We start from the raw sequence: 27,440 nt of genomic DNA, 5'->3' as shown, positions 1-27,440 counted from the left end.
TTCCTGCTACCATTCTTTTTGAAGTCAGCTGTTTCCTAAGCTTCTCCCCAGGATGGAATATGAAATAATAACAATAAGAGAAATAGAAGTAGGATTTGGGAAGCCCTTGCTTTATTCGTTGTTTTTTCGTACCCTCCCAAGCGCTCAGTACAGTGCTCTGCCCAAGGTAAGCACTCAATAAATACGATAGATTGATTGATGTGCCAAGCACCGAACCTAAACTCTGGGTTAGACACGAGATAATCAGGCTGGACACTGTTCCTGTCCCACGTGGGGCTTGTGATCTAAAGGGGGGAGAACGGGTAATAGAATCCCCACTTGACAGTGGAGAAAACGGAAGCACAGAGAAGTGTAGTGATTTTCCCAAGGTCACCCAGCAGGCGACCCAGTTCCTCTGACAAGGATTGAACCCAGTTCCTCTGACTCCCGGGATGAAGCCGATCGTTGGAGGGGGAATGGCTCCATTAGCTGCCAAAATGTACTTTCCAAGCAACTCTGCGCACAGTAAGCGCTCAATAAATACAATTGAATGAATCAATCAAAAAGGTCTGTAGATATGATTTTGATCTTGAAAACGACCCGGTGAGCAAGTCCCACCAAATGCTCTCTCTCTCTCTCCACGTGGTCCCACTTGAACACTCTCCATGGTCTTAAAACCCAACGGTGCCCAAAAAGAAGTGAATCCAACGATTCTTCTCCTGGACTTTTCCAAATTATTATTATTATTACTATCATTATTATTCTAGCTAAGCAGTTACTTCTTGCCAAGCACTGAACTGAATGTTGGAGTAGACGCAAGTCGGAGACATGGGATTACCAGTCTAAGTAGGAGGGAGGAGGATTTCATCCCTGTTTTACAGCTGAGAAAACCAAGGTACAGAGAAGTTAAGGGACTTGCCCAAGATCACACAGCTGACGAGTGTGTCGGGGCCAGGATCAGAACCTAAATCTTCGGACTCCTAGGCAAGGGCTGTTTCCTCTAGGCCTTGTTACTTCTTTATTTTGTTGTTGTTACCTTGCAGCGTCATTTCTTGGGCTATTTCCCATCTTCCAATTACTAGGGTTTTTCTGACTAGATCTAGTGCTCCAAGGCGTCGGTTGCTGGAGGTGATAAAAGAGGGAGGATTTTCAGTTCACCAGGGATGGAAAAGGAGAGAACAAGGAGTGGGACACGCTGTAAAATACTAGTAACAGAGGAGTTGATCTAGATGACGGTTAGAAAAACAGAGGGGCAGGAAAAGCAGCGTGGTTTGGGGGAAAGGACCTGGGTTCTAATCCCGACTCCGCCACCTGTCTGCTGTATGACCTTGGGTAAATCAGTTCCCTTTTCTGAGCCTCAGTTCCTTCATCTGTAAAAATGGGGATTTAATTCTACTCCTACCTACTTAGACTGTGAACACTGTATGGGACAGGGACGGCACCTGATCTGATTATCCTGAATCTACCCTGGCACTTAATAGCACGCTTGGTACCTAGTAAGCGCTTAACAAACACCATAATCGTTCGGGGTCCTTCAGGCAAAACCAGATGGTCTTTTAGCGTTTTAGATAAAATACGGTTTCAGTAATTCGAAAATCCTTCAGGAACCGGCTCGTGATTTAGACATAAAAACCGACACGCTCGTAGACTGTGATATTTGGGTCACTAAAGCACGCAATGAGTCACTGGACGATCTGCAGAGAAAAATCACACAGTCTCTCTGTGAACATTATTAGTAACTGGCAAATGTTTTCTTCCCTTCTTAGAGCAGCTGCAAGGATAGAAACTTCACAAAACATTTTCACTTGCGGCTTCCGCAATCGCCCAAGCCGGAGAAATGGCTTCCAATGGGCTGCCGTTGTGAGGCTGGAGCAAAGCACTGTGGGGGCAGTCTCCCTCCCACGCACCATCCCCACCTTCCTCCTGTCCATCATCTGGCTAAGAATTGATCAGCAACGAGAGAACCTCCGGGTTTCGGAGCCCAGTTAATCAATGAATCAATCAAGCATGGTATTCCTTGAGCACCTACTTTGCTTTAATAGTATTCGTTAAGCACCCACTATGTCTCAAACACCGTTCTATGCCCCGGGTTAGATAAAGGTTAATCGGGTTAGACACATCTCTGTCCTCTGTCCTACAGGCTAAGTAGGAGGGAGAACAGGTGTTGAATCCCCATTTTACAGTTTGGGAAACTGAGGCACAGAGAACTTAAGTGATTCGCCCAAGGCCACACAGCAGGCAAGAAGCGGAGCCAGGATTAGAATCCCGGTCCTCCCACTCCGAAGACTGTGTTTCATCCACTAGGCCGTGCCGCTTGGGCAGAGCACTGTAGTAAGCACTTGCGAAAGTACAATGTAATTGATAGACACGATCCCTGCCATCGGGAAGCTTACAGTCCAGCTGGGGAGACAGACTTTAAAATAAAGTACAGGTAAAGGGAAATGACCGAGCCCAAGAATGCCGGAGGGGGAGGGATGGGAGGGACGGCGACGGGGAGACCAAAGTACTTCCGTGACTGAGGCAGAAGGGAGTTGCTCCTCTGGTGCTAACCTCCTCACTGGGCCTCCGTCTCGCCTGTCCCGTCGCCGACCCCTGGCCCCCCATCCTACCTCTGGCCTGGAACGCCCTCCCTCCTCAGATCCGCCAAACAATCCCTCTTCCCCCCCTTCAAAGCCCTACTGAAGGCGCACCTCCTCCAAGAGGCCTTCCCGGACTGAGCCCCCCTCTTCCTCGGCGCCCGCTCCCTTCCGCTTCACCTCGACTCCCTCCCTTTGCTCTCCCCGCAGGCCCCACAGCCCTTACTTACCTCTCCATAATCCTATTTATTTGTATTGATGCCTGTTTACTTCTTTCCATGTGTATATATCTATAATTCTATTTACTTACATTGAGGCCGGTTTAGTTGTTTTGATACGTATATCGATAATTCTGTTCACCTATATCGATGGCTGTCTACGTGTTTTGATATCTGTCTCTCCGCTTCTAGACTGTAAGCCCGGCTTGGGCGGGGATGGTCTCTCTCCACTGCTGCTGTTGTCCTTTCCAAGCGCTTAGTACAGTGTTCCGCAAACAGCAAGAGCTCAGTAGGTCGGATCGAATGAAGGAATGAACGGGCACTAAGATGGGGAAGATTTCCTGAAGGAAATATGATTTCAGGAGGACTTTGAAGATGGGGAGAGGGCCGATCTGGCGGATGTGTAGGAGGAAGGAGTGAGAGGCAGGAGGGTGGTTGTGCGGAAGGGATCAACAGCCCGTGAAGGGCAAAGCAGGGGTAGCAACAGAGGTGAGAGACAAGGTGAGGATTAGAGGATGACGATGATGGTATTTAAGTGCTTACTATGTGCCAGGCACCGTTCTAAGCCCTGGGGGAGATATAAGGTTATCGGGTTGGCCGAGGTGGGGCTCACAGTCTTAATCCCCATTTTACAGATGAGGTAACTGAGGCACAGAGAAGCAGCGTGACTTGGTGGAAAGAGCACGGGCTGGTGAGTCAGAGGGCATGGGTTCTAATCCCCGTTCCGCCTCTTCTCTGCTCCGTGAGTTTGGTCCAGTCACTTCACTTCTCTGGGCCTCCGTTACCTCATCTGTAAAATGGGGATGAAGACTTTGAGCCCCAGTTGGGGCAACCTGATTTACTTGTATCTACCCCAGCGCCTAGAACAGTGTATGGCACAGGGTAAGAAGCTTAACAAATACCATCATCGTCATCGTTATTATTATTATTAAATGATTTGCCCAAAGTCACACAGCTGACAAGTGGAGGTGCAGAAAAGCAAAGTGGCTTAGCAAAAAGAGCACGACCTGGGTCCTGATACCGCTCCGCCACCTGCCTGCCGTGCCTCAGTTTCCTCGGGAATGAAATGGGGATTGGAGGATTGGTGGGAGAGGAGCAAAGCGTGCAGGAGGAAGCTGAGGCACAGAGAAGTTAAGTGACTTGCCCAAGGTCACACCGCAGACAATTAAGTAACGGAGCCGGGTTTAGAATCCAGATCCTCGGACTCCGAAACCTGTGTTGGATCCACTCGGTCGCACGGGAGAGAGAAGAGAGGATAGGTAAGGGGGAGAGGGCTGACTGAGTGGCTGTTGGTGGGGAGATTCTGCTCCATGCAGTGATGGCTTGGGAAACCACTGGAAAATTATTGAGGAGTGGGGAGATTCATTCATTCATTCATTCCATCGTATTTACTGAGTGCCTCCCATGCGCGAAACACTATACTAAGAGCTTGGGAGAGAACAAAAGAACAATAAGCAGACACATTCCCTGCCCACAGTGAGCTGAAACGCTTGGAACAGTTTTTGGAAAAACGACCCGTGCGGCAGAGACATCCCGGCTCAAAGGACGACGGGGTCTCCCGCCGAGAATGACGGATGAGTTTCAGTTATGAGATGTCGGGGCCAGGAACGCGTGTGAAGGGAGGAATTGATTCAAGTCCTAGAGGTTCACACAGCTCCTCTCATCCTCTCTCCTTTACCCGTTACGTTCGCGCTGCGGGCTATCGCGTCCATCAGAACGAATCAACTCATCTCTGAATCACAGTTTCAGTATCAGTAAAAGGAACGTAATAATATCCTTCCCTCTCTGTATCACTGGGATAGCTCATGCATGTGCACCACACAGACAAACATATAAACCCACCATCAAAAATAGGCGGCTGCTCTGGTTTGGGCGACTAACGATAGATGTTTTAGGGCACAGATTTTCTGGATGGACCAAGCATTTGCTTGTCCTTGGGTTGCTTCGGAGGGCCTTAATGCTGGGATGGCGTAATGGATAGCGCACGGGGCTAGAAGCCAGAAAGTCATGGGTTCTACTCCTGGTTCCGCCACTTGTCTGCTGTGTGACCTTGGGAAAGTCACTTCACTTCTCTATGGCTCAGTTACCTCATCTGTAAAATGGGGGTTAAGACTGTGAGCCCAACGGGGGACAGTGTCCAACCTGTTTAACGTCCACCTACCCAGTGCTCAGTACAGGGCCCGACGCCTAGTCAGAGCTTAACCAATACCGTAATTATTATCGCTGTCGTGTCCACAATCATGTCACTTATCTGTTCCGGGCAGTTGCCTGCATCTCTCTGCTTCTGGTTAAATAGCCTTTTGATTTTGCCAGAGGTGGAATGTCAGGTGGACGCTGGTGACCTTCGTAGACTGAGAAGCTTTGAGTCCTGGAGGTGATCTTCACGATCACATGCTCTGAGCCGGGGAAGCGGCTCATCGTACGGATACGTTATTTTTGTCACGCGCTTGGTGGCTTTGGGGGGGACGTCGAGGTATCGGACCCTTCCCCGGGCTACGGTCAACGTAAGTGTGAGACCATCGAGGTGAGCAGCAAGGTCGGGCTTTGGCGTTCACACAGGGTCCACCGAGGTCTGGAGTGACCTTAAAATGTTGGGGTATTACTTCACAACAGCCTGGAGGCTTTTACTTCCGTCAGCCCCCACCGGAGTCCTGCCGGTCGCTTCGGTAATTTTTATGCATTTATTTAATTTCTTCTCCGTGTTCCATCGCCATTCTTCCACTTCCCTGATCGCACCTCCACTATCCCATCCTATTCCTTTGGGTAAATAAATAAATCTATTTAGTCTTCCTTCGTAGTCAAAGAAGTCACCACCTAGGATGGAGTTCACCTATAAACGCTTAGAGGGCTGTAAACACTATTGTGGGAATCCACAGTCCTGGTCGCAGTGGACACCCAAAGAGGTCGTCCGTTGTGGTGTTGCCCCGATTAATGTTTGCACAGATGGGTGCTGGATCCTTCCCACCGATATCTCAAGAAGAGATCGCCCATCTTCTCTCACATGCTACCCCATCCACATGGGCCTTCAACCACATCCCTTCATACCTTATCAGAACACCTGCGCTGTACTTCCCTCCCTCACCACAATTTCTCAATCTACACTTTACTTTCCAATGGCTCCTTCCCCGCTGCTTTCGACCATGCTCGCGTACCCCACATCCTAAAAAAACACAAAAAAAACCCCTCCCTTGAACCCGCGGCTCCCTCCAGTTACCACCCGTTCTCCCTCTTACAATTCTCTGAGCAAGCCGTCTACACCGGTCTACACCCGACTTCCTCTCCTTCAACTCTCTCCTCGACCGACTGCAATCTGCCCACCGCCCACTTGGCTCCCCGGGGATGGTTCTCTCGGAGTCCAACGGCCTCTACTCCGTCCTAATCCTCTATCTCTCTGCTGCCTTCGACGCTATCTGCTGTGTGGTCGTGGGCAAGTCACTTCACTGCTCTGTTCCTCAGTTTACTCATCTGTAAAATGAGGATTGAGGCTGTGAGCCCCACATGGGACAGGGACTGTGACTGGCTCGATTTGCTTGTATCCACCCCGGGGCTTAGTACAGTGCCTGGTACATAGTAAGCGTTTAAGAAATACCACAGTTACTATTAGGAGATGCAGCATGGCTTAGTGGATAGAGCACAGGCCCGGGAGTCAGAAGGTCCTGGGTTCTAATCCCTTCTTCTGGAAACAGTATCCACCTCGACTTCACTGACCCTATCCTCTTCTGGTTCTCTGGCCACTCATTCTCAGTCCCTTTGGCTGAACAATAAGATAATCACGGTACTTGGTAAGTGTTTACCATGTGCCAAGGACCGTTTTAAGCCCTGGGTTCGATACAAGCAGCGTGGCTCAGTGGAAAGAGCACGGGCTTTGGAGTCAGAGGTCATGGGTTCAAATCCCAGCTCGGCCATTTGTCAGCTGTGTGACTTGGGGCAAGTCACTTAACTTCTCGGTGCCTCAGTTACCTCATCTGTAAAATGGGGATGAAGACTGTGAGCCCCACGTGGGACAACCCGATTCCCCTGTGTCTACCCCAGCGCTTAGAACAGTGCTCGGCACATAGTAAGCGCTTAACAAATACCAACATTCTTATTATTATTATTATTATTACAAGTTAATCGGGCCAAACCCAGTCCCTGTCCCACATGGGGGCGCAGAGTCTCGATCCCCATTTTACAGATGAGGTAACTGAGGGCCAGGGAAGTTAAGCGACTTGCCCAAGGTCACACAGCAGACACTGGGCAGAGCCGGGATTAGAACCCAGGTCCTTCTGACTCCCAAGCCCGCGCTCTATCCACTAAGCCGGGTGGCTTCAGTAAATGCTCCTCTGTCTCCCATCCCCTAACTGCGGGGGTCCCTCAAGGCTCGGTTCTGGGTCCCCTTCTATTTTCCGTCTACACCCGCTCCCTGGAACGATTCATTCGCTTCCGTGGCTTCAGCTACCACGTGTTCAGAAAAGACCAACCCTGACATCTCTCGTTCTCTGCAGTCTCGTATTTCCTCCCGTCTCCAGAATATCTCTACTTGGAGGTCCCATTGACCCCTCAAACCTGACATGTCAAACACAGAGCTCCTCATATTCCCACTCAAACCCTGCCCAAGTCCTGATAACAATAAGATAATTGTGGTATTTGGTCAGCTCCTATTACGCTCCAAGAACTATACTAAACGCTGGGGTATATACAAACTCATCGGGTTGGACACAGTCCCTGACCTTCGTGGGGCTCACAGGCTTAATCCCCATTTTACAGATCAGGTAACTGAGCTCAGAGAAGTTATGTGACTTGCCCAAGGTTACACAGCAGATAGGGAATTTGAACCACGGCCCTTCTGACTCGCAGGTCCGGGCTCTATCGATTAGACCAAGCTGCTTCTCCTGACTTTTCTCTCACTGAAGACAATACCACTGTCCTTCCTGTCTCCCAAGCCCATAACCTCAGCATCATCCCCACTTTATCTCCCTTATTCAACCCTCACGTTCATTCTGTCGCAAAATCCTGTCAGCTCTACCTTCAAAACGGTGTACTCTTTTGTTAATCTGTACTCTCCCAAGTGCTTAGTACACTGCTTTGCACACAGTCAGTGCTCAGTAACCGCGACTGAATGAATGAATCTCTAGACTCCACCATTTCCTCTCCAACCCAGTTGCTATCATGCTAATTCATTCATTCATTCAATAGTATTTATTGAGTGCTTACTATGTGCAGAGCACTGTACTAAGCTCTTGGAATGTACAAATGCTAACATGTACCCCTGTTGATTACTGCATCAGCCTCCTCCTGGACCTTCCTGCCTTTTTTCCTCCTGAATCATAACTATTAAGCGCAGATTTTCTGCCAGGTACTGTAATATATACAAATTAATCGGGTTGGACACAGTTCGTCCCCCACATAGGGCTCACAGTCATAATCCCCATTTTACAGAGGACGTAGCCGAGGCCCAGTGAAGTGATCTGTCCAAGATCACACAGCAGACAAGTGGCAGAGCTGGGATTAGAACCCAGGTCCCTCTGACTCCCAGACCACGCTGCTTTTAGGCAACGTTTTCTATCACCATTCTACTCTGTCTCTCCCCATTCCGGTCCCTCTCACTTGGCTGCCTGGATCGTTTTTCTAAATAAAAGTTCAATCTATATCCTCCCAGTCCTTAAAAACATTCAAGTGTGGCCTCTACATCCAACAGAAACTCCTTCCCCTCAGCTTTAAGGCACTCCATCAGCTCTCTGCCTCCTACTTTACCTTGCTGATATCCTATTAAAACCCAATCCACACACTTCAGTCCTCTCACGCAACCTCCTCATTGCACGCCCATCTCATCATCTCGCCATTTACCGTGTCCTGCCTCTGGCCTGGAACTTCCTCCTCCTCACTCAGACCGCATCTCCTTCAAAGACCTTTCCTCACTAAGCCCTCATTCCCCCTTACCTGTCCCCCTCACTACATCACCTATAAACTTGGCTGTGCGTCCTTTAAGCACCCTGAGTCTCACCCCAATTCCACAGCACTTCTATACATATCTTCATACTCTATCTCCTATATCTCTAATTTTTTTTTTAAATTTCTACCTCCCCCCATAGATAGCAGATCTCTTGCGGGCAGGGATCATGTCTGCCAAATCTAACCGTGTTGTAGAAGCGGCGGGGAAAGAGTAGGGTCCTGAGAGTCAGAGGACCTGGGTTCTAATCCCGCCTCTGCCGCTTGTCTGCTGCGTGACCTGAGGCAGATCACTTAACTTCTCCGTAACTCAGTTTCCTCATCTGTAAAATGGGGATTAAGACCGCAAGCCCTTAGCGGGTCAGGGCCTGTTTCCAACCCAATTATCTTGTAACTACCCCATTACTTAGTACAGTGCCTGGCACGTAGTAAGCACTTAAATTCCACAGCTATTATTAATCCTTACTTTCCCAAGTGCTCAGAACAGTGTTCTGTGCACAGTAAGTGTTCAATAAATACCACTGATTGATGGATTGATTGATTGCTTTTTCTTCTGCCTCCTTGACTTTTCTCACAAATAAAACAAAAGAGCTGCTTCTTTCTTGATGGTTCTATCCCAGAGAAGCAGCGTGGCTTAGTAGAAAGAGCCCGAGCTTGGGAGTCAGAGGTCGTGGGTTCTAAACCCGGCTCCGCCACTTGTCTGCTACGTGACCTTGGGCAAGCCACTTAACTTCGCTGTGCCTCAATTACCTCATCTGTAAAAATGGGGATTAAAAAATATGAGCCCCAAGGGGGACAATCTGATTACCCTGTATCTACCCTAGCACTTAGAACAGTGCTCTGCCCCTAGTAAGCGCTTAACAAATACCATAATTATTATCATTATCCCATGCGATTCTGTCCTCGGCAATTGTTTCCCAGTTTTCATTCGGGATGCAGCATTTTCTGAGACTCTGCTCTCCCACGTCCCTTCCCCTGCCCTCCTGGCTTTTGGTTTCCCAAATTCCGGTCTCCGTAAAGCTGCTGTTCGGGTATCCTGTTGCCACTCATTCTCCTCACATCCCCCACCCAGCCTAGCCATGTCAATCTAACACACGAGCAATAATATTTTTTCTAAAAGTGGCAGTTGACAAGCATTTCCTATATGCCAGGCAGTGTGCTAAGCACTGGGGTGGATACCAGCAAACTGGGCTGGACAGAGTCCCTGTTCCAATGGGGCTCACAGTCTTAATCCCCAATCAGCAGATGAGGTAAATGAGGCACAGAGAAGTGAAGTGACATACCCAAGGTCACTCGGCCGCCAAGTGGCAGAACCGGGATTAGAACCCACGACCTTCTGACTCCCAGTCCTGCGCTCTATCCGCCAAGCCATGCTGCTTCTACATAGACGCTCGGGTGACTTCGCTGCAGAGTGACTAACGGCATTCCAGAACTTCACCGTTCAGGAACTTGGTGTTGGATATCGAATACGGCCCATGAGAGACGCCGGGGGAAGTGTCGAAGGAGCCGGGGGCGGAAGCCTGTCTGAGGGTCCGGGTCTCACGCCCGTAGACAAGGTTGGACAACAATACAGCTCTTGGGTGGGGATTCTGTTATCTCGTCGTCATCGCACTCTGCTTATCTGTCAATGCGTCACTGCGTTATTGGTCAGACTGCTGCCAAGGTAGCTTACTTCTGTCACGGCTCTCAGCCCTGCCTTGCCATTGTGTATTTTGGGTTGTGTGTGTGGTTTCCCAGTGCTTAGAACGGCGCTCAACACACAGTACGCACTTAAATACCGCATTATTTTCTGGTGTAGGCAGATATATCACCTTAGTTTTCAGTGAAGCAGCTTACAGTCGATGATACGTTCCCGGTTGTGCGTACTGTAATTCCCGAATGACAGATTCCAGGACTTTGGGTGACGCTCTAAAAGTGTTGAGTTGGAAGTTTTCCAGAGATGCCAAAGCACGCTCTACCACACACATCTAGGTCTCCTGCTGCACATCCCAGCGTGGCCGCTTCCAGCAAGTTGACGGCCTGGCCCGTCGCACATCCCCGCTTTACTCCATTGGCAAAGGAAAAATGGCTCAAATCAGGCCAGCCACCGTCACCACGAAGCGGTCTCAGAATCTTGATGTACGTCTCCGGGCAGGCGAACTGGCTTGGTAGTTTCCAGAGCCCAGGTCGGCTGATGGTATCAGACGCCTTGGTCTCCTGCATCGCACACTCAGCAAACATCACTCTCTCTGCGTGTCGCTGAGGTCGGAAGCCGCGCCGTAGTTTCCGAAGTGTGCGCTCGATGATATCCTTTGGCGGCTGACACAGGAGGACTCTGGCTAGAAGCTCGTTGGCAATGGAGGGCAACGAGACACTTCAATAACGGCCTCGATGGATCAATCGGTCCATCAGTGGTATTGAGCGCTTACTACGTGCAGAGTGCTGTAATAAGCGCTCGGGAGAGTACAACGCAGCCAAGTTGAAAGACATGTTTCCCGTCCATAACGAGTGTTCGAGCCCCATGCGGGACAGGGTTTCTGTCCGGCCTCATTCACTTGTATCTACCCAGAGCTTAGAACAGTATTGGACACAGAGTAAGAGCTAAACAAATATCACTGAGACCAACCAAACAAAAGACGAGCAGTCTGACCCTTTTCCTTCCTCTTGAAGATGATGATGATGATGTGGGCCACTAAATACATAAATGAGCAAACAAACAAGATTGCCAAGGCAACAGAAGACATCACAACGCTGAAAAAAAAAGATTTGCTTGCTTCACCAGGAAATTAAAGTTATCCTCCTACGCATACCTGCAGGGATGGTTTTTGGTGGCGTGAGGGAATGAAGTAGCCCTAACTTTAAAAGGAATAAAACTTCGGTAATTCATTCACTCCATCGTATTTACTGAGCACTGTACTAAGCGCTTGGAAAGTACAATTCGGCAACAGATGGAGGCAATTCCTATCCAACAACATTGTTAATACCCTTACACTTTATAGCTCAGGGAAGTGGAGTTCCAGATGGCATTAGAGAGGAGGAAACGGCTTCCTAGAGCATTTGTTCACTGCAAAATTGACCCGATTTGAATTATATCAGCTGTTCAAGTCAAAATCCGGCAAGTCATCGGCCAATTCGCACAAGACAAAGTTAATGTAAATATCACAAATGAAAATCGCCGAGTCCACACTCCTCTTAAAGGCTCTAACAATAGGGATATCTGCTACCTCTGTAGCAGTATAAGTCAGCAAGGGAAACAACACACAATGGAAAACGGACATTGGCAGGGCCGAGTTAATCCTTGTCATAGAGTACTCTAACCTCGTAATGGCTCCAAATGTCTCTAGATCTGTAAGACTCGATCTTCCCATGGTTGGCCCATCTGACTCCTTAAGCAACTCCAGGCCTCACTTCCTTGTGTTTGACCTTTCCCAAGCCCTTAGCACAGCGCACCATACCCACACTGAGAGCTCAATAAATACGATTATTATTACTGTTTGATAAACAGTGCCATCGTGCCCGCACCAAACATTATCACAGCTCAATGTTCTCATCACTGCTCTCTGTGGGCAGGGAATGGGGAACTTTTCTGTTTGTTGTTGGACTTACAAGGGCTTAGTATAACGCTTTGCACACAGTAAGCACTCAAATCCAATTGGATGAATGAATCACTATATATATTTCAAGGATATAGATAATTTGATCAAGACGGTCCCAGGAAAAAACAAGCTCCTTATTCCAGGTGAGCTTAACGTCAGAGGTGGTGGCAATTTTGAGATTTGCTCCAAAGTCCTAGAAAAGGCCTGCAGCAGCCTGACCTGGGGTAAAGAGCACCTGCCTCGAAAGTCAGGGGAGCTGAGTTCTAATCCCATCGCCACCACTTCAGGGAGGATCTCTTGTGCCCTCCCCGAGGCCGGGAGATTTACCCCAAGTGACAGACAATGGATGCCTAAACATTGGGTCACTCTACAAGTTCAGATCACAGGGACAAATGAATGACTTCTAGACTGTAAGTCCGGGGTGGGCAGCAATTGTCTCTCTTGACGGCTGAATTGTATTTTCCAGGTGCTTAGTACAGCGTTCTGCCCACAGTAAGCGCTCGATAGATATGATTGAATGAATGAAAATGAAGTCACCACCAACAGCATTCTTCTTCTTCAATATGTATTTGATTAGTGAGCTGGTTATAATAATTATGCTATTTGTTTAGCACTTACTATGTGCCAGGCACCGTACTAAGTGCGGGGGTGGATACAAGCAAATCACAATGGACACGGTCCCTGTCCAACGTGGGGCTCACAGCCTTAATCCCCATTTTACAGAAGAGGTGAGTGAGGCCCAGAGAGTGAAGTGACTTACCCCAGGTCACGCAGCAGACAAGCGTCACAACTCATGGAAACCCCATAGAAGCACTGCTCCGTGACTGGTTTCTCATCTATCATGTCATTGTCTCTACTCTCCTACTACAACCAAGCCCACACATTTTGCTCCTCTCATGCCAACCCACTGACTGCACTTGCATCTCATCTCCTAGAGCAACCTCTCGCTCACATTCTTCCTCTGGCCAGGAACACCCTCCCTCTTCAGTGGGGAAGCAGCGTGGCTCAGTGGAAAGAGCGCGGGCTTGGGAGTCAGAGGTCATGGGTTCGACTCCCGGCTCTGCCACTCGTCAGCTGTGTGACTGCGGGCGAGTCACTTCACTGTGCCTCAGTGACCTCAATCTGTAAAATGGGGATTAACTGTGAGCCTCACGTGGGACGACCTGATTACCCCGTATCTACCCCAGCGCTTAGAACAGCGTTCTGCACATAGTAAGCGCTTAACAAATACCAACATTATATCTGACAGACAATTAGCCTCCCTCCCTCCAAAACCTTATTGAAGGAACATTACCTCCAAGAGGCCTTCCCCGGCTAAACCCTCATTTCCTCTTTTCCCACTCACTTCTGCATTGCCCTGATTTGCTCTCTTTCTTCACCCCTCCCTCCTCAGCCCACAGCACTTACGCACCTAGCCGTAATTCATTTATTTATATTTATGTCTGTCTCTCCATTGAGACTTTAAGCATGCTGTGGGCACGGACGGCATCTGTTACATTATTTTTCATTCATTCATTCAATAGTATTTATTGAGCGCTTACTATGTGCGGAGCACCGTACTAAGCGCTTGGAATGTACAGATCGGCAACAGATTGACAGTCCCCGCCCTAATAATGGTATTTGTTAAACGCTTACTATGTGCAGAGCATTGTTCTAAGCACTGGGGGTAGATACAAGGTGATCAGAGGTTGTCCCACGTGGCGCTCACCGTCTTAATTCCCATTTTACAGATGAGGGAACGGAGGCACGGAGAAGTTAAGTGACTTGCCCAAAGTCACACAGCTGACAAGCGGCAGAGCGGGGATTAGAACCCATGACCTCTGGCTCCCAAGCCAGGCCTCTTTCCACTGAGCCCTGCACTGAACGAGAAGCTTGGGGGAGTACAGTGTAACGATAACAAGACGCATTCCCTGCCCACTGTCCCAAGCACTCAGTAAATACAACGGCCCGATTGCTTGCTTGCTTGATGAGGGAAACGTCCACGCTATCTGACGACCTAAATCTTGAGGCCCAGGTGTTGAGATTTCAGCTGGCATCATTACAGCACCACCGGCGTCAGTCACCTACCAACAAGCTCGACCCGTGAAATTCTCCTCGGTTATCCAACACCACAGACTAGGCAGCAGAATGCGTCGGGATCCTATTCCGACAACAGAGATCCTGAGACCGCAAGCTTAGACTTCCCGCACGACTCCAGACGTCTCTGACCTGGCCCCGGTGAAAATATTAAAGTCGGTTCTTGCAGGGACTCTACCGGAGACCGTGTACAAGTCATTTATTCATGCAGTTGCACGTAGCACCATCAACCACGGATCCAGGACAGAAGAGAGGTTTCCCATCACTTTGGGTGGCTGGCCCAGCTTTCCCAGATGAATCAATCAATTGTATTTATTGAACGCTTTCAAGTGTGCAGAGCAGTGTAGGAAGGACTTAGAAGAGTGTAATGTACATTTAAAGAGGCACGTTCCCTGCGCATAACGGGTTTCCAGTCTAGAGGGAGAGAACATTCATTCAGTCTTTGTTATAATAATAATGACAATGTTGGTATCTGTTAAGCGCTTCCTATGTGCCGAGCACCGTTCTGAGCGCTGGGGTAGACACAGGGGAATCAGGTTGTCCCCCGTGAGGCTCACGGTTAATCCCCATTTGACAGATGAGGTCACTGAGGCTCAGAGAAGTGAAGTGACTTGCCCACAGTCACACAGCTGCCAAGTGGCAGAGCTGGGATTCGAACTCATGACCGCGGACTCCAAAGCCCGTGCTCTTTCCACTGAGCCACGCTAAGCCCTTCGGAGAACACGGTGTAGCAAAAAAACAGATGCGTTCTCTGCCCACAGTGAGTTTACAGTCTAGAGGACGCTCCCAGTAGACACGACCAAGAAGTGCTGGATGGAGATAGCCAAAGAGTTTTAGGCATCAGCTGACCCCAAGGTCAGCAACGGGTTTCTCAACAAAGCAGCGTGGCGCAGTGGAAAGAGCACGGGCTTTGGCGTCAGGGCTCATGAGTTCGAATCCCAGCTCTGCCACTCGTCAGCTGTGTGACTGTGGGCGAGTCACTTCACTTCTCTGTGCCTCAGTTCCCTCATCTGTAAAACGGGGATGAAGGCTGTGAGCCCCACGTGGGACAACCTGACTCCCCCCTGTGTTTACCCCAGCGCTTAGAACAGTGCTCGGCACATAGTAAGCGCTTAACAAATACCAACATTATTAAGAATCCTGTGACCAATATCAGTGTCACAGATTTCATCCTATGTGGCTTGTTCAAAGTGACTTTGGGCAAGTCACTTCACTTCTCTGTACCTCGGTTACCCTCATCTGTAAAATGGGGATTAAGACTGCGAGCCCCACGTGGGACAACATGATTACCTTGTATCCCCCCCCCCGCCAGTGCTTAGACCAGTGCCTGGCACCTAGTAAGCACTTAAATACCATTATGAGAAGCGGCGTGGCTTAGTGGCTTAGCGGAAAGAGCCCGGCCTTGGGAGTCAGAGGTCGTGGGTTCTAATCCACGTGTCAGCTGTGTGACTTTGGGCAAGTCACTTCACTTCTCCGGGCCTCAGTTATCTCATCTGTAAAATGGGGATTAAGACCGTGAGCCCCACGTGGGACAACCCGATTACCTTCTATCTACCTCAGTGCTTAGAACAGTGCTGGCCACACAGTATGCGCTTAACAAATACCACTGTTATTATTATTATTATTTTACGTCCCAACTGTCATCAGAGAGCACTGCAGCCTGGTGAGGTGACAGAAGTCTTCAGCAAATTTCCAGTGGCCCATTGACCATCTCAGATATTGCAGATATTACAATTCAATCAATACTACGCTAGTACTTCGATCTCACTCGTTCGAATGGAAGCTCCTTGTCACTTTTTTATTCTGGTCTGCCCAAGGGCTTAGTAGAGTGCGCTGCACCACGGGGGTGCTCAATAAATGCTTTTACCACCGTGGCTCAGTGGAAAGAGCACGGGCTTTGGAGTCAGAGGTCATGGGTTCGAATCCCGGCGCGGCCACTTGTCAGCTGTGTGACTGTGGGCGAGTCACCTCACTTCTCGGTGCCTCAGAGTTCCCTCATCTGTAAAATGGGGATGAAGACTGTGAGCCCCACGTGGGACAACCTGATTCCCCTGTGTCTACCTCCGCGCTTAGAACAGTGCTCGGCACATAGTAAGCGCTTAACAAATACCAACATTATTACTCCGACTACCTAACCATGCTGGAAAGCAGTGTGGCCTAGTGGAAAGACAACGGGCCCGGGAGTCAGAGGACCCGGTTTCTCATCTGGGCTCCGCCACCCGTCTGCTGTGTGACCTCAGGCATGTCCCAACTTCTCTGGGCCTCAGTTAGCTCATCTGTAAAATGGAGATTGAGACTGTGAGCCCCATGTGGGACAGGGACTCTGTCCAACCTGATTACCTTGTATCTACCTCAGGGTTCATACCCGGCTGAAGATCAGAAGGCTCAGAACCGAGCCTCAAGTGGAAAAGTTACCGCCCCAGTGGCATTTCTGAGGCACTGGGAACATGTCTGGTGATTACAGGCTCACCAAGAAGCTCACCCGTCACCAAACTGGGAAGGGGAAGAAGCGTTGTGGGTGTTCAAAGACACGTGTGTCGTCCATCTAGATAAGAGGAAGAGCAGTCACGCCTCGTGTGATAACTGCTGTGTGGTAACTCTCCCGGGCCACTCCGGGAAGATTTCATGCCAATGTCAGTTTGAATCATCTTACCGAACAACCGACAGATACAGAAAAAAAAATACTTCCTGAAAGTCAACGTGGCTTCAGGTCTGGATGCGGTACTGCTGAAAGGAGTGTTGGCACCAGAAAACTGAGGGACTGAGGCAGAGAGCAGAACCAGGAGTAAACGTGGTTTCTCGTGACCTCACGGTGGCTTATGACTCAGGAAACAGTGGTAAACTGGGGCTGGTTCTTCAAAGGTTGAGCAATCTGGAGAAATCTTAACATCTCCAGTTCGCTCCAGGGTGGATTAATACTAATAATTCCGATGTTTGTTAAGCTCTTACTCTGTGTCAGACACTGAATGCGAGGGTGGATGCAAGCAAACTGGGTTGGACACAGTCCCTGTCCCACGTGGGCCTCACAGTCTCAATCTTCATTTTACAGATGAGGTAACTGAGGCACAGAGAAGCCAAGTGACTTGCCTAAGGCCACACAGCAGACATGTGGCAGAGCCAGGACTCAGGACACGTCACTCCCATCCTCAAAAATCTCCAGTGGTTGCCTATCCACCTCCGTATCAAGCAGAAACTCCTCACCATTGGCTTTAAAGCTCTCCATCACCTTGCCCCCTCCCACCTCCCTTGGTTTCTCTCCTCCTACAACCCAGCCCGCACACTTCACTCCTCTGGTGCTCACCTTCTCACTGTGTCTCCATCTTGCCTGTCTCACCGCCAACCCCTGGCCCACATCCTACCTGTGGCCTAAAATACCCTCGCTCCTCAAATCCGCCAGATAAGTACTCACCCCCCGCTTCGAAGCTTTAATGAAAGCACATCTCCTCCAAGAGGCCTTCCCAGATTAAGCCCCGCTTTTCCTCATCTCCCGTTCGCTTCTGCGTCACCCTGACTTGCTCCCTCTGCTCTTCCCTCCACCCTCAGCCCTGCAGCACCTATGGCTATGTCCGTCATTTTATTGATTTGTACTGAGGCCCGCTCATTTGTATCAGTGTCTGTCTCCCCCTCTCCAGACTGTGAACTCATTCTGGGCAGGGAAAGTCACTGTTTATTGTTGTATTGTACTTTCCCAAGCACGTAGTACAGTGCTCTGCACAGAGTAAGCGCTCAGTAAATACAATCGAACGAATGAATGAACCCATGACCCTCTGACTTCCGGGCCTGTGCCCTATCCACTCTTCCATGCTGCTCCTAATGACGGTCAGAGTTCTGGATCGCAACTCCTTTTGCTCTTCCTAAAGTGCACAGCACTTTTCTGTACGTTCACGGCATCGCAGGCTGGTTTAGTTGAAACGGCGGAACGTTGGGTCTACCGGTAGTACGGCCTCTCTCCTCTCTGGTTGCTCACCTCTTGCTCCCGCACTCCCTCCCGCCTGGGATTCCCTCCCCCATCACGTCTGACAGACCACTTTTCTCTCCACCTTCAAACCCTACTAAAATCCATCTCTTCCAGGAAGTCCACCCTGACTGACCTCTCGTTTTCCAACCTTCATTCCCTCTCTACTGCATGACCTACTCACTTCAATTCATTCATTCAATCGTATTTATAGAACGCTTCCGGTGTGCAGATCACTGGACTAAAGGCTTGGAATGTACGATTCGGCAACAGATGGAGATAATCCCTACCCAACAACGGGCTCACAGTCTAGAAGGGGGGGTCAGACAACAAAATAAAACAAGTAGACTTCTTTTAACTAGAGGGGCAAGCAGGCATTTTCCACAGGCACGAGAGGAGGGAAAAGCGATGAGCACACGTTCACAAAGTTGCAAGGAGGACCAGCAATGGGGAGAGGGTGTTCTGAGGGTCCCAGAGGTTGGGGGGAGAGAGTGAGCTTGCACTGTGAGGGTCTCAGGAGGACTAAGCAGCAGCCAGCAGTTTTTCCAAGGATTGCAGCAGAGAGCAGATGTCGCCAAGGTCGCAGGGAGAGTGAGGAGTGGTCAAATGACGCTCCGAGAGCCACAGGGGGAGCGAGCCACGGTGAGCGAGCATTTAAAGGGGCTCAGGGGGAGTAAGCAGTGTAGGGGAAGGCTTCCCAAGACTGTAAGCTCACTGTGAGCAGGGAATCTATCTGTTTATTGTTGTACTGTATTCTCCCAAGTGCTTAGTATAGTGTTCTGCAAGCAGTGAGCGCTCAATAAATACAATCGAATGAACGAATGAATCCCAAGGTTTGCAGCGGGAGTGAGAAGTTAAAGGGCATTCTGAGGGATGCGGGGGGATCGAGTGGGATGAGCAGGTGTCCCAGGGAATGTGGGGGGAACGAGTGGGGAAAAGCAGGTGCTGTGGGAGGTATGGGAGTGAACAACGGCAAGTAGGAGCCCCAAGGGGCACAGGGGAAAGGAAACAAGCAGTGGGTGAGCAGGTTTTTCAAAGGGCAGAGAGAGAGCAGGCAGTGGTGAGAAGATGTCCCCGGTCAAAGGTGTAGCGGCGATTCATTCATTCAGTCATATTTATTGATCACTTACCTTGTGCGGAGCACTGTACTAAGCACTTGGGAGAGTACAATATAGAAATAAGCCGACACATTCCCTGCCTACGGCGGGCTTACCGTCTAGAGGGGGAGACCAACATTAATAGAAATAAATTGCAGATATGCACATGGGTGCTGTGGGGCTGGACAGGGGGATGATTAAAGGGAGCGAGTCAGGGTGACGCAGAAGGGAGCAGAGGAAAGGGGGGCTTAGAAGCCCTCTTGGAGGAGATGGGCCTTCAATAAGGTATTGAATGGGGGGTCGGGGGGAGTAACTGTCTGTTGGATTCAAGGAAGGAGAGCGACCAGCAGCAAGCAGGTCATCCAAGGGGCTCAGGGGGAACAAGCAGTAACAAGCGGGTGGTCCAAAAGGGCACGGAGCAGTGGGCGGTGGTGAGCAGTTGGTCCTGGTCAAGGGTGTAGAGGTGACGATGAAGACAGAATCTTCCAGTTAGGACAGTATAAGGAGAAGCGGCGTGGCTTAGTGGAAAGAGCACGGGCTTGGGAGTCAGAAGATGTGGTTCTTGTCTGCTGTGTGACCTTAGATGAGTCACTTCACTTCTCTGTGCCTCAGTTACCTCTTTTGTAAAATGAGGATTAAGACTGTGAGCCTCATGTTGGACGACCCGATTAGCTTGAATCTTCCCCAGCGCTTAGAACGGTGTTTGGCACATAGTAAGGGCTTAAATGCCATCGTCATCATCATAAGGGCGAGGTTGAAATTGTTTGGCCAAGGCTGAGGAAAGGACTGGTCACCTGACCCTTCGCCGGCCCGGTCCCTCACACTTTAGGTAGCCACCGCTGTGGCCAGGAGAGATTACATACTAGTGGCAAATGATACTGTACTCTCCCGAGTGCTCAATTCAGAGCTCTACACACAGTAAGCACCCACTAAATAATACCGATCGGTAGGTTGATGGGATACATACGATTGCTCACTGATGGATTCGCAATGATTTGTGGAAGGCTTTTCCTCGGCCTAAAAAAGACCGAAGCCATACCCTTCGATCAAGGTCCAATACCAAGCTCCTGCTTCAGTGGTCTCCGCCCGAGGTGAGCAGCATAGAGCCGACTGCAAATTCTGTTACTTAGGCAGCAGCAGGCTCAATCAGTCAATCACAGGTATTTATTCAGCCTTTACTCTGGGCAAGAACACTCAACTGAGCAGCTGGGAGAGTCCAGTTGAACTCATTCTCTGCCTACAAGGAGCGTGGTCTCATAAAACGCTGACATTCCTGACCACATCAAGTCCTACCTCAACAGCCTTGGAAAACTGGATCTTCATTTCTAGGAAGAAAAGAGAGCCAACCAAAAGACAAAGATTGATAACTACTATATGTATATAAAAGTACTAATTACAGTGTTACTAGATATAAAATCACTACATATCTATATATATATATATATAAAACTATATAGTGGTCTAGTGTATACAGCACGTATATAAAACTATTTTATGCAGTGCTACTATATATAAAATTGCTATAGATACTGCTATTACATAAATAACTACAGAGTGGTCTTGTGGATACAGCATGGGCCTGGGAGTCGGAGGACCCGGGTTCTAATCCTGGCTCCCCTGCATGTCTGCCGTGGTGACCTTGTCGCTTAACTTCTCTTTGCCTCGGTTACCTCAACTGTGGAAATGGGGATTACGACCGGGAGCCCCACGTGGGACATGGACGACGTCCAACGTGACCGTCTTGTTTCTATCCTAGTGCTTAGAAGAGTGCCTGCCTTAACAAATATCATCAAACCATAACAAAACCAAAGATAAAAACATCCCGACAACGTTGCGTCAGCTGGACCTTAACCGATCATATTTATCGATCGTATTTATTGAATGCTTATTCTGTGCGGTACTCAGTGCTTGGGAGAGTATAACACAGTTGGTATTCACTCAGTCATTTACTGAATGCTCACTGTACTGAGCACTTGGGAGAGTACTATATAACAATTAATAGACATCTTCCCTGCCCTAAATGAATTGGCCCGCAATGAGCTTACAGTCTAAGGGGACCTCTTCTTCCACCTCCTCTGTGGCAGAAAACGGGTATAAAATGGCAAGTTCTCTAAGCATCAGCTCCCACAGGGTTTGTGTGGGTACACGCGGGTACTGACACAATAACAATACAGCTTGGCTGAGGGATTGAGGTCATCTAAATGCAAGTGATGATAAAAGATTCCTAAGGCCAACTTTTAAGGAGATCTTAGCGCTGGAGGACCCTTCAGATGTGTCCAGAGGAAAAGGCATCCGAAAAGCGGCGTGGCCTAGTGGACGACAGGGGACCTGGATTCTAATCCCAGCTCCTCCATTTAAATAATAATAATATTAATAATAACAATAACGATAGCGTTTGTTAAATGCTTACTATATGCCAAGCACAGTTCTAAGTGCTGGGGGAGAGAGAAGGCTGTCCCACGTGCGACCCACAGTCTTAATCCCCATTTTCCGGATGAGGTAACTGAGGTACAGAGAAGTTAAGTGACTTGCCCAAAGCCACATGGCTGACAAGTGGCGGAGCCAGGATTAGAAGCCACGGCCTCTGACTCCCAAGGCCGTGCTCTTTCCACTAAGCCATGCTGCGTGCCCTTGGGCAAGTCACATAACTTCTCTCTGCCTCTCTTTCCTCATCCGGAAAATGGGGATTCAAAACCTGTTCTCTCTCTTACACGGACTGTGAGCCCCATGTGGGACAAGGACTGTGACCCTGTATCTATCCCAGTATTTAGTACAGTGTTTGGCACATAATAAATGCCTAACAAATACCACTAGTATTACTCATGATTATTTGGGGTTAACTCAAGTCCACCGTCAGAGCAGGGGTCCACTGACAACACTGCTTGGGAGTTGGCAGCCCGGCACTACATCTGCCATTCGGGTTCTCGGTCTCCTGAGATCAAATGCACCGCTGCAGGGAAACAGAAACACAACTAGCCAAAGATGGTTTTCCAGGACTGCAGAACAACCAGTGGTGAGTTCTGCATGATTGTCTGCAGTCAGGCTTCGTGGCTTGGGCTCCAAGCGCCCCCCCCTTCCAGAGGAACCAGAACCATTTTCTCCTAAAATGTTCAGAAAATGTCACCTCCCTCCTCAAAAAAACTCCAGCGGTTGCCCATCCACCTCAGAGTCAAACAAAAACTCCTCATCATTGGCTTTAAAGCAGTCCATCCCCTTGCCCCTCCTCCCTCACCTGGCTTCTCTCTTTCTACAGCCCAGCCCGCACACTTCGCTCCTCTATGGCTGACCTTCCCATTCAATCTCGATCTCGCCTGTCTCGGTGCCTACCCCTAGCCCATGTCCTGCCTCTGATCTGGAATGGCCTCCCTTCTCAAATCCGACAGACAATTACTCTCCCTACCTTCAAAGCCTTGCTGAAGGCCCATCTCCTCCAAGAGGCCTTCCCAGACTAAGCCCCACTTTTCCTCACCTCCCACTCTCTTCTGCGTCACCCTGACTTGCTCCCTTTGTCCATCCCTCCCCCGGCCCACAGCATTTGTATATCTGTAATTTTATTTATTCGTATTGATATCTGTCTCCCCTGACTAGACTGTAACCTCACTGTGGGCAGGGAATGTCACCGTTTATTACTGTACCGTACTTTCCCCAAGCACTTAGTAGAGTGCTCTGCCCACACTGCGTGCTCAATAAATACGGCTGAATGAATGAATGAACCAGAAATAACGGGCCTGGGAAATAATCCATCATTTGTATTGAAAACTCTGGCATATGCAGATGATTCCCATCTCCAGAGTCTCATGTGCTAAACATGCAGATGATCCTGAATCCCTTAGCAGATGCAAGAGAAGCCATGTGGCATATAGGGTAGAGCACGGGCCTGGGAGCCAGAAGGACCTAGGTTCTAATCCTGGCTCGGCCACTTGTCTGCTGCGTGACCTTGGACAGGTCACTTCACTTCTCTGTGCTTCGGTTACCTCATCTGCAACATGGCGATCTAGACTGTGAGCCCCATGTGGGACAAGGACCGCCTCCAACCTGATAACCTTGTATTTGCCCAGTGATTCGAACAGGGCTTGGTACAGAGTTAGTGCTTCACAAATACCATTACTATGCACCAGTTACAAAACTAGGGTTTGACAACATTTCTTAAGAAAATGGAAGTCAAGTATCAGTGCACACCTGGGAATCCCTATTTACAACCAAAGCAGAATGTAAAGCAGTCACCAAATTCTGCTACCTAGGCAGAGCACCGTCTAATCGTGCACCGATAGACACGACAAACTCACCAAGGCCGGCATGGCTTTCAGAAGACAAGTGTGGGGACAAGAGGGCATCAAGCTCAATGCCAGATTCAAGGGCCACAAGTCAGTTGACGGGTCCAACCTCCTCTATGGCTAGGAGTTTCGCATTTATTACAGAAGACACATCGGGCTCCCCGAGCTTATCATCAGCTTCTGTCGAAAGGAGTTGCTACTTCAGAAGACGACGATAATTCGACAGTGTACTTCTGGGCAATGTCTTTATTATGGAGGGAGGGACGGGGGAATGGGTCAATATTGCAAACCAGACTCAACATCAAATGGCTGGTCAAGATGACCACCAAGGAGATCCTGAAAGGCAGTCAACTCATGGGCAGAGCAAGTGGCAGAACAGCTCTGCTGGGTGAGATAGTTAAGGGGGAAGGATCTCAGCAAGATACTAGATGGGGAACTGAAAGGGGACACTCACAACCCCGGAATTCTATCTCGTCTTAGGCTGTCAAGTCGTTTCCGACCCATAGCGACTCCATGGACACGTCCCTCCCAGAACACCCCACCTCCAGCTGCAGTCGTTCTGGGAGTTTGTCCACTGAGTTTTCTGGGTAAAAATACGGAAGCGGTTTACCACTGCCTTCTTCCGCTCAATAACCTGGAATCTCCACCCTCAATTCCCTCCCATGCCGCTGCTGCCCAGCACAGGTGAGTTTTGACTTGTAGCAGTTTGGCTCCCACCCGCCAGCCACTGCCCAAGCTAGGAATGGAATGGGTAGGTCTCTGCTTGACTCTCTCTCCCATAGCCGAGACCAGTCGGGCACTGGAAACCCTCAAGGTGCGATCTGGAGAGAGGTCAACCCTGGAATGTCCCCACACAAAATTTTAAAGCACCATCTCAAACAGTGTGACATAGCAATGAGCTGCAGGAAGACCACGGCATTAGGCTGACCCGCCCAGAGTTCAGAAATCAGGAGAGGGGTTATTCCTTAGTCAAAGGCTTCATCAAGATCAGGTATAAAGAAGCGGAGTGGGAAAAAGAGGCGGGTATCGAGAAGATAGTCAAGTTTCTTTCTCTCCTGGCGTCCCTAGAACTTTGGAATTAGTAGTAACGTTAGTAATAGCGAAAGTAACGTGATTAGTAATCACGGTAGGTGTTATATCAGTCTATCAACGGTATTCATTGAGAGCCTATTGTATTCAGAGCGCTGTACTACATGCTTGGGAAAGTACGATACAACAGAGGTGATAGACACAATTCCTGCCCACAAGAAGCTCACGGTATTAGTAGTAATAATAATTTTTAAGGTTGTAGTTGTCCTCTCAGGGTCACACCTGGAGAGTCTCCAGTACTCTACCAGTCTCGACTCGAGGAGGGAGAATCAAGCAGAGGCCTACCCACTCCATTCCGAGCTTGGCCAGTGGCTAATGAGCGGAAGGCCATCTGTTACAAGTCAAAATTCACTTTTGCTGGGCCAGCAGAGGCACGGGAGAGAGTCGAGGAGGGAGGCTCCACTTTACTGCGTAGAAGGCGGCAGTGGTAAACCGCTTCTGCATTTTTACCCAAAAAACTCTATGGATATGCTACCAGGATGACTGCAGGTGGAAGCGGGGCATTCTAGGAGAGATGTGTCCATGGCGTCGCTGTGGGCCGGACACGACTCGACAACATAAGACAACAACAGCAGTAGAAAAATATGAGTGCCTTGACTCCCCTGCTATACTCTAGACTCTTTTTTAGACTCCCCTCTAGACTGTATGCTCACTGTGGGCAGGGAATGTGTCTGCTTGATTGTCCTCTCCCAAGCATTTAGTACAGTGCTCTGCACAAGTACTCAATAAATACAATTGACTGCCTTGACCGTAAGCTTCTTGAGCCCAGAGATCATGTCTAACTACCATACTGTACTCCTCCAAGTGCTTAGTTCAGTGCTCTGCAGAGAGTGGGTGCTCAATAAATGACATTATTAATGTAGTATTACCCAGTCAGTTTAATGCCCTGTATTAGGAGTGTGGAAAGTACAGCATAAAGAAATAACTCATTCCCCGCCACTTTAGTAAATCTCCAGGTGGGCCTCAAAAAGGCCCAGGACTGATTACTCCACTCCAATTTCCTCTCTAGGTGCCGTGTGGGAAAATGTTAGGTAGAGATGAATCAATGAGTCAATTAATCAATCAATCCACCAGTGGTATTTACTGAACGCCTACTGGGTACTGAGCACTGTAAACAAAGTGCTTGCAAGCTGAAGCTGCTGGTTCCCCCGACCAGCTCACGTTACGCCTGGTGCTTTCCTTGTTTCTAAATGTTCAGAGAATGATCCTTAGCGCCCCGTTCTCCATCAACTTTTCAGCCTGCAGACTACAAATGATTAAGCCCTGCAAAAAGCCCTGTCTACTTGAGAAGGAAGTGGTAATGCAACAATTTTCTCCGTGCTTTATTATTTCATAGCTTCCCCCCCCCCCCCGCCCGCCGCCAACTCCCCTTGATTTGGTAGTGCTTGGATCAGCCCTGTGGAGGATTTAACCAGCACGGATTTCTCTTGGCTTTCAAGTCATTTCCACCATAGGTGAGTAGCAGGGGAAAGGTGGGATTGAGAAATCAGGTCAAAATATTTTTTTCAATCGAGCTTCGTTCAGTGATGGGACTAAGGTGCTACGTCACAAAATTAGTGAACTGCAGAACAGTGAGGGTCTAAAAATGCTATTCTTTTAAAAGTATTTGTTAAACACTTACTCTGTGCCAGACACTGTACTAAAAGCTGGAGTAGATGCAAGCTAATCGCTTTGGACACAGTCAGTGTCCCACATGGGGCTCACAATCTTAATCCTTTTTCTAAAATGAGGGACCTGAGGCACGGATAAATTAAGTGATCACGCAGCAGACAAGTGGTAGAGCCAGGATTAAAACGCAGATCCTCTGATTCCTGACCTGATTTCTGATTCTGGGACACGCTGCTTCTCATGTTAGAATGCAGTTTAGACATTCTGGTCTTCTACAAACTCACCTAATCTTCTGGGAAGAGTAGTAGTGAGTACCTCATTTGTAATTTATTTAAATTAAACTTAGAAGTGAAAACTTACCTCCTGTTCTGGAGAGAATTTTATCCTGGGCGCTGGCTAGGAGATCTGTCATTATTTAGCAAAGTGACCCCAGACTATATATTTTAAATGCCGGTTGTGCCCAACTACTATAAAAGAGGTTCCTTTTTAGATCAGAGTTGATGACCTGTTACTTGAGTTTAAGAAAAACTTGCCTGAGAATTACTCAAGCCACACAATGTCTGGAACTACCCTCGGCTGCCAAGTTGACTAAAGGACTGTTTTAGAGGAAATAGAATCGTAAAAAGCAAAAAAAAAAAAAAAGAGATGAAAGCAGTGGATCACTTTCGCGAACTTTAGTAAATTCGTTGGGAAAACACAAAAAATTAATTCTGCACAAGATCTACCTTGGATGATTATTAGAGCTTAATTTGAACGGTTACCCAAATGCCTAAAAAATGCAAATTCCTCCAAAGCAAAGCAAAAGCTAAAAAGCCCCGAAGTATATTGAAGGAAAGTGTCAGTGGAAAGAACCCTCTGGCTTCTTTTTTAACCACTATTATTCAAAAGCAGAAGGAACAAGTATAAAGACAAATAAGTATTTCAGCTCCAAAGGGGCTTGAAAAGCTTTTTTTAAAAAAAAAAACGAAAAAAGATTTTCTCCAAAAGCTGAATATGTTGTGACTTGGACATTTTACAGATTGAAAAATAAGCCGGATTATAATGTCCCTTTGGGTTCCAAAGCCA

The 27,440-nt window shown here is 48.7% G+C and overlaps 1 protein-coding gene across 2 annotated transcripts in view; it reads left to right on the top strand.

Moving 5' to 3' along the window:
• Positions 1-27,440, top strand: part of CCR6 (C-C motif chemokine receptor 6) — a 69,002-nt gene that overhangs the window by 20,610 nt on the left and 20,952 nt on the right. The window contains exon 1 of one of the 2 annotated variants that reach the window (XM_029049626.1): positions 26,174-26,221. The exons of the other annotated variant lie outside the window; for it this stretch is intronic. The gene's annotated coding sequence lies outside the window, so the exon portion shown is untranslated. Of the gene's footprint in view, positions 1-26,173; positions 26,222-27,440 lie in introns of those variants that run through there. 2 annotated transcript variants of the gene reach the window in all.

The sequence above is a fragment of the Ornithorhynchus anatinus genome, chromosome 21 (genome assembly GCF_004115215.2).
Source record: "Ornithorhynchus anatinus isolate Pmale09 chromosome 21, mOrnAna1.pri.v4, whole genome shotgun sequence".
Lineage (NCBI taxonomy): Eukaryota > Metazoa > Chordata > Mammalia > Monotremata > Ornithorhynchidae > Ornithorhynchus > Ornithorhynchus anatinus.
This window is presented reverse-complemented; position numbering and strand designations above follow the sequence as displayed.